Genomic DNA, 7,679 nt, shown 5'->3' on the forward strand with positions numbered 1-7,679 from the left:
GCAAGAAAGCGTATTTGTGAAAATGTCAAACTCCCTTGGGCTGGGGTAATTAAATGATGGTTAATTCCTTTCATAAAATACCTATTAGCATCATGTTGTGATTCAACGGGCTTTGTCGTTCAAAGGTGTTTTTTCCTGTTAGAGTGTCAAATGTGACGACAGACAGATCTAATAGCTTTGTCTAACAAGATCCTGCCTGTTTCGCTAAGTTAATTGGATGACATGTTAGATATTTACATTTTAAGTCTACGTTTGCAAGAAAAGTAAACCTATGTTTTTCTTTTCAGTTTTTAAATGTTGAAAATGTCAAAGAAATACACTCTACAAAAATTGTTGTCATATGGCCTGTCACAGCTATATATACAGCAAAAGAAGTAATAAAAACATCACACACAATCGCAATATTCCAGTTTGAGGCTTTTTGTTGATGATTTCTCAGTGTCTCTAAATCTATTACAGAACAGATAAATCCAACTTTTCCACTGAACCAGACAAAATCTTATTTTAATTTGATTAATAAACAATGCAACGGTATCTATGCACTAAATAATCACAAAATCATTACGCAAACAAAAAAATGACCATTTTAAATGCTGTTCTTGTTTAATGAGAATCTTAAAAAATTCAAGAGTTTGTTTTTATCCCTAAAATCACAAAAATCTGAAATAACCTTGAAGTTTGCAGATGCATTTTCTCTGAACTGCCAAAATTTGGAAAGGCCTGCCAGAATCATGAGGATATTGCTGTTGCACGTCCATTTTTTTTAGGTCATCGGCGAGAACAAAACGCCAATCTTTTTTCGACAATTTTTTCACTCCTGGTTTTAGCATTTAGACACAAATACCTTCATTTCCTGTGTATAAGCCACTACCTTTTTCTCATGCTTTGAACCCTGCGGCTTGTGCAGTGATGCTGTTAATTTATGGCTAAAAACTACACTTCCCATGATGCTTGGAGTGCAGCTTCAGGAAGTACTGACGTGGACGAGTTAAGTGGAAGCTTCAATCATGTTTGAAGTCTCATGCAGCAATTGTGTTTTCATCTGACACATCTTAAGTAAGTTTGATCAAGTGTAGAATTACTACAGCTTCTGTTTGGACTGCTCGGGCCGCCAACCATCCACTATCGCCAACGGGTTTCGAAAGGCAGTGCTATTGTGTGGTGAGGATAGCTCAAGCTAAATGGCAAATTTTCCTCGAGACAAAAGTGACATCAAAAGAGAAAGAGAGACTGACAAAGTGTGTGACGAACTAATTAGAAGACGACTTGAGTGGTTTTAGTTCCCAGGAGGAGTCCCCCGTGAGTCAAATCCAAATCAGAGTTCATTTGTAAAAGAACATTGAAAATGATGTAGGTTTTTGTTAAAAACTGTTGTGTAAATGACCGCATTGTTTGATTTTTGATCCAAGACACCATCCTATTAATCCCTATGCCCCACACCCACCCCAAAGGGCCTGCATGCTGTGTCAAATGACATCCATCAGTCCCAATGACAACGACCCTCTCAATATCCATATGTCGACGTGTTGTGTACACTGTTGTTTCCCCACTGACGGTTCCCAGCCGAGTGGAACCATCTCGCCCGGCGTTCGGTGGAGGTGGAAGACAAGCTCTTAATCGGCTGTGTTATTGAATTATTGAATTAAAAGCTTAAGTGCGCGGGGTGAGCATGTCAATTTCGCACAAGTGAATGGTGCTTGCCTCCTTCCATTTTCATCTGAAAAGATGGTTTGTGTATGTAAAAATGTGGAAGAATAGGGGTATTACGCCGATCGCTTTCATTGTCTGTAATTCCTTTTCACGGCGACTGTCATCAATCTGAGAGACAAGTCGCATTCATCCAACGCCTCACGCTCGTCCCTAATCTGCATTCAGCACCACAACATAGCACTTTTTTTCCCTACGAGAGCGCTGTGTAATCAAGGGAAAAGGTTTATTCCAAAGCCAATTTTTCTTAATTATGGCTCAAGTAGAGGTTCAAACTGCTGTAGTTCTTTTGAGAGCACGATGGAGTTAAAGAACGTGAGCATATGGTTGAGCCCTCGTCTACTTGACATTCCTCTCACCTGTCTGTTGACATCCCCCCATGTTGTGAAAGCTCAGGACTGATCCAGATAAAATGATGCCTTGTTCCCTGTCTGTATTTCAACGGGATGGGTTGCTGTGACCCACGCAATCTCCCTCTCAAAGACTATTTCAACTTATGCAGATGAGCTCATCAGAGCATGCCTGCTGAGATGAGACATCTAGGTCTGGAATTGTGTCAATAACAGCACCAAAACAAATGCAAATCAAAATCCAAATTAATGTGTTTTACCCGAGGAGAAAACCGTGAGTCGCACTTGGAGTCGGTGCTCTGTAGATGAGAGGATTCTGTTATCCGCCAGCTTGCACGCGTACAAAACAAAAAAACCCAAGGCGTTCTCAAACTGAAGGTTAAGGTGTGAAAATCTCCAGATAGTACACCAAGAAACAAGAGGTTTCTGTGTTGTTCTTTTAGGGATGAAAAGTAGAAATGACTGCTATATTTTCTGCATCTTAACTTCAGTATTCCATCTGCGTAAACACACATCAATGTTTATATTTAGTCGCTCTTTATAGCAAATGAATTGGTTCTGGTCCAGAAATTTTAGAGCAATATTCCTGCTCTCCCGCTGATGTTTATGTCCCTGAGTGAATAATCTGCAGCGAAGCAGGTTAGCCTGGAAAGGGAAGGAACCACTGGATGGATGGTCGGAGTGTTTTATGTATGCAGACCGTGGCATTTTACCACATGTACTTTATTTCTCCACTTTACTGCACCGAGTGCATCGAAAGCTGGATTTGCCACCCAGTCTAATGCCAATCGCTGGTTTATTGGAACGTACCCATATCTTATCACTGTGTTGAATGAATACCTGAAAAATCCTACACACAACCAAAACGTAAGTAAACAACTCCACAAGTGTCCAATTTTTTAATTATTTAATTAGTTGTCTCTGACCTTTTCCTGTCAAGGGTCACCACAGTGAGTCAATAACATGTTCCTGTTCTGGGTTTGGGACAGGCACAGGACACCTCCAATCGTGTCGATGGCCTGGTCGGGTCCATCTACACAAAAGGCAATGGTACTGATTACATCACCATGTAGTCCGCCTGGGCTCTTACATCCATAGGTTGAAAACTGCCATGTTATAGTATAGTACAACAATCTGGACAACGTTTGAGAGGTCCCACAATAATGGATTGTAAGTGTGTTGTCCAAAATCTAGCCTTGACGCTGGAGTTTAGTACTTTTTGTAACTGGGAACAAGTTTTTGTAGGTTTAATGCTAATGAACTGTGTTTGCCCACTGCTGTCCAAGAAGCACTATTGTCCACTTTATACACTACACACTCGTCCCTCGCCACTTTGTGGTTTGAATTCACAGTTTTCAGGAATATATTCATGAATAAATCATGTTGTTTTGTGGTTGAATACGGCCTATTATTGGATTTGGACAGATTCTGGATTTGAACAGAGTGTACCTATTTTTTGCCTAAATTAAGCATTTCAAGCATATAAATAGCTAAATGAACCTAAATACAAATATAAGGCATTCAGAAGATGCATTCAAAGACGGCATGAATGATATGTTGTATTCTACACTGGTCACTGGGTGTTAATACTGTTACTGTAATGTTCGGTGAGATCTGCAAGTCCCTAATAATCCCTAATAAAAATCACTAATAAAATAATAATACTGTTGTGGACGTAACCCACACCAAGCTAAAATTCAACTCTGAGCCCGCCAACATCACTTTCTGTCTGCCCGCCACTCCGCGCCCCGAGGGAACAGATTTATAGCAACACACACGAGCATGAGTCTTATTTGTGTCTTAAATGGCTTATTTACTCTTAATATGTCCACAATATTGGGTAATACGAATGTAAAGGTGACTGTAAGAGTGTTATTTCATGTCTAGATGGCTCTAATAATATTAAAACCCGTATTTAGAAGGGGTTTCTATGCTCTAACAAAGAAGATATTTGATTTACATATAAGGATTCCTACTTCACGGAAACTGACTCATCACGGTTGGGTCTGGAACCAATTAACCGCAATAAATGAGGGATTACTGTAAGTTGTAACTCCGCACTTGTCCAACATAATAGATGTTATATATCACATACAACAACATATTAAGGAGTGGGAAATGAGGACACAAACGCAACACTAGCATAGCTATGTCAAATACAGCTAAAGAATCGTCCCGTATTTACAAACAAAAGCAGCCAACTAGTATCGAGCTGAAAGGGAAGCGCCGTGTCCCGTACTGTCGCAAGTATCAAAAATAGTCTGAGGATTCCAGCTTGCGACAGGTTAAACTAATCGATGCCAGCGTGTCAGTGTGTTCGCTCACTTATCAAACTCATTGATGTTTGACTTTTCTGGCATCTTTATTAATTCCCTTTGCCAGGCTGTCACTCTGCCTCATCTTGGCGGCAGCTAGCTCGCTAGAGTTATCCGCCTAGCTTCTGGTCTTTCAACTCCAGATGTGACTTTTTCAGTGACATTGGTCTTTCAAAGAAAAAAACAAAAGTAAGTTCAAAGCTCGTTTTTGTCTGACGGCAAAGCTACAAGTGGCGATGATGTTCATGCTAACTTAGCAGTGTAGTAGTAACGCTTGCTCACTTTTTTGAAAGCCTCATTAACAACTCTGCTCTGTTGGTGTCATTCTCATAATTATAGCTTGTCCTCAAAATACCAGTTGTGTATCTAAGTTGTTTAATTAACATAAAAACGTAATGTGTCCATCTTTATGATAGCGACACTAAATTATTTATTTTTCAGGGAGTTGGCAAACCTAGCTAGAACGCTAACATTGCAACATCATGCTAGGTTTTTTTTGTAATCATATTATCTCAATTTTGCATTTACGAGTGTTAACATTTAATGCACTATTTGTTCGGTTGTTTGCTGCTGCAATGACCCATTTTCCCGCTCTACGGGAATTATTAAAATTTAATTCAAACTGCTCAGTCTCGTAAAGGTTCCGTGTTATTTTATTTATTTCTATCACACTCGCGTCGTGTCATGTGCGTGTTTGAGAAGATAAAAATAAATAACTGACTGCTGGCGCTCCGACGGCCTTTGAGGTTGCATCGCTAGCGTGACGCTATACGGCAGAGAGCGAGTCGACTCATCTTGTGATGCAGTGCACTAATGTACAGTACATGTTTTTATTTGGAGTTAAAAATATACTGGAGTGCTCGTCTGCCCGCTTGCTCGTTTGCTGGCTTTCCCTACTCCTGCTACGCCTGCTCCTTTGTCTGCATTGCTGGGGTCGTCCTGTCGTTGTGGTGGGGGAAGGGGGCTGGCCTAGTCTTTTCATGGATCTGGGCTGTGGGTCTGGAACCCCAGGATCCCCTATCCGTCTGAGGTTTGGGCGCATTGGAAACATTTGTTAAATGGAAAGTAAGCGGTGCAAAGGCAAAGATGAAGTGAATCACATGTTTGTCTGGATTGAGGTTAGATCAGTCCTGACCGCATCAATGGCTACGGTGGTCGGGATGCATGTGAACCGCGAGGTGATGTTGACTGTTACCATGGTTTCTTTTTTGGCAAGTCTCAGGTTCTGGATCGTGTCGGTGCAGCTGTGGAGTGGTGGATATGGTATGGGGTATCAACAACCAATGGCGTAAGAATGATATTTAACAACGTCGTAGATGGGAGTTAATGCTGCTTACATACTTGTGTATCTTGCTTGCTGCTGTAACAGATGAATTTCCCTGCTGTGGGATTAATAAAGTACTACTACTACTACTACTACTACTACTTACGATCGGCCTGAGTGGAGCTTCTTCCTTGTGGTTATTTGGAAGGCTTCCCCTGGGCACAGGTGGTAGTACATGGAGTGGTTGATTCCTTCTTCCTTTTCTAGCTCCCGAGGACATTCAGTGATCTTCTTGTATTCGCTGGTAGGATCCCTCTTGAGCCTTTCATATGTGTTGTCATGGTACAGTAGGACAGCCAGCTTTTCCTTGTAGTCTGTGGTGTTGAAGATCACGGTTCGTCTTCCCTTATCAGCCGACTTGTCAGCCGATTGTGCCAGCTGACAAGGGAAGATGCACTGTGAGCCGCAAAAGACTATTTTGTGTCTAATGGCTTGGTTTCTTAGCTTCTGACATTGATGGCAGTTTTTACATTTAAATATCACCCATTTTAGCACTGTTTGACCTACTTTTTGGGAGAACTACAAAGAATAAGTGGTCAGTTTGAAGATTGTATGTTGGTTGTTGGTACTGCTTGACGCAAGCTAGCCAGTTTTGTAGTGGTTTAGCAAAGCGATGTTGTTAGCAAACTTGCTAGATAATAAAGAAGACAGCATGATGACATGACATACAAATGATTTTGTCCCAGTTTTCGGCTAACTACAATCAGTGTATCCTCTAGTATTATTTTGTATCCGGTGGATTAATTTAGGCTACGTGCTTGTGCTCAGTGATGTTCATGGCTGGTGAGGCACTGACTCTGTTAATACAGGTTAATACAGGTTAATACTGGTTGCTCACTAGGAGGATGCCCAAAAAAGAAGAGAATAATTCACTTTGGTTTAAAAAAATAATAATCAAAATGTATTCAGATACTTATTAGACCCAATTATTATTTTTTTATAAACTATATTTGTTAAATGGTCTTTCACTTGTATAGCGCTGATCCACCTCCAAGGCACTCGAAGCGCTTTGACACTGTTAGCACATTTACCTACTGATGACGCAGCATCAGGAGCAAACGGGGGTTCAGTATCTTGCCCGAGGACACTTCAACGCGATCACGGGAGGATGGAGGATCGAATCCGCAACCTTCAGGTTGGGAGACGACCACTCTACCAGCTGAGCCATGCCGCCCCGTTTATATCTATATTTGTAACTATAACTATAACTATATCTATATTTGACATCTGTATTTTATAAACCTTTTTTGTATTTGAAGTACTTGCAGCCTTTCCTTCTCCAGGAAAAGTTCTGACACGTTGCTGTAAAAGTCTAATGATCACCAATGAGTTTGGGTGTGTAATCCTCCATCTTGGCAGTCAAATTCATTCATTCAGCATTGCATAGAAATATATTGAATGCATTTAATTGTCTGCTAGCGCTAGCTAGAGAAAGGACCTTCCTCTGTGGAAGGACGTCAGCGACAAGAAGCACCTTCCAGCTCACGCACCCTCCCACCCCTTCAGGACGTAGCGGTACTGCACGTGCCTCCCCTGTGACATTTCTACGTATTTTATTTTCTAATTAGCAAGAATAATGATGTCACACTTACATTAAAAACATTAAACAGGCTATAGAAAGCCATGGTGTGTAACATATGTTTCTACAACATTATATTATTGGCACCATGAGCCCAGGCAGGGCTTGGGCACGAAGCCAAGCATCCACGCTCACGGTGGCCTCACCCAAGGTTTCTTCCCTGTATTTGATCAGGAGATCTGCAAATTCAGGAATTGTTAGTGAAGAAAATGTTAAAAACGATTGGAATCATACAGAAAATATATTTAAAATACAGTTCAATGGAGAAATATGAAGATTTATTTTATGTTATTGTTTGTTTTTGTATTTTTCGTCATGAGCCTCACCTGCCTCCTCTGACTGCACATCACCGCTTGTGCTAGCCTGTCCCAGTTGCCTTCGTGCGAGAGGCGGGGCACACCCTG

This window comes from Dunckerocampus dactyliophorus, chromosome 9 (assembly GCF_027744805.1).
Source record: "Dunckerocampus dactyliophorus isolate RoL2022-P2 chromosome 9, RoL_Ddac_1.1, whole genome shotgun sequence".
Lineage (NCBI taxonomy): Eukaryota > Metazoa > Chordata > Actinopteri > Syngnathiformes > Syngnathidae > Dunckerocampus > Dunckerocampus dactyliophorus.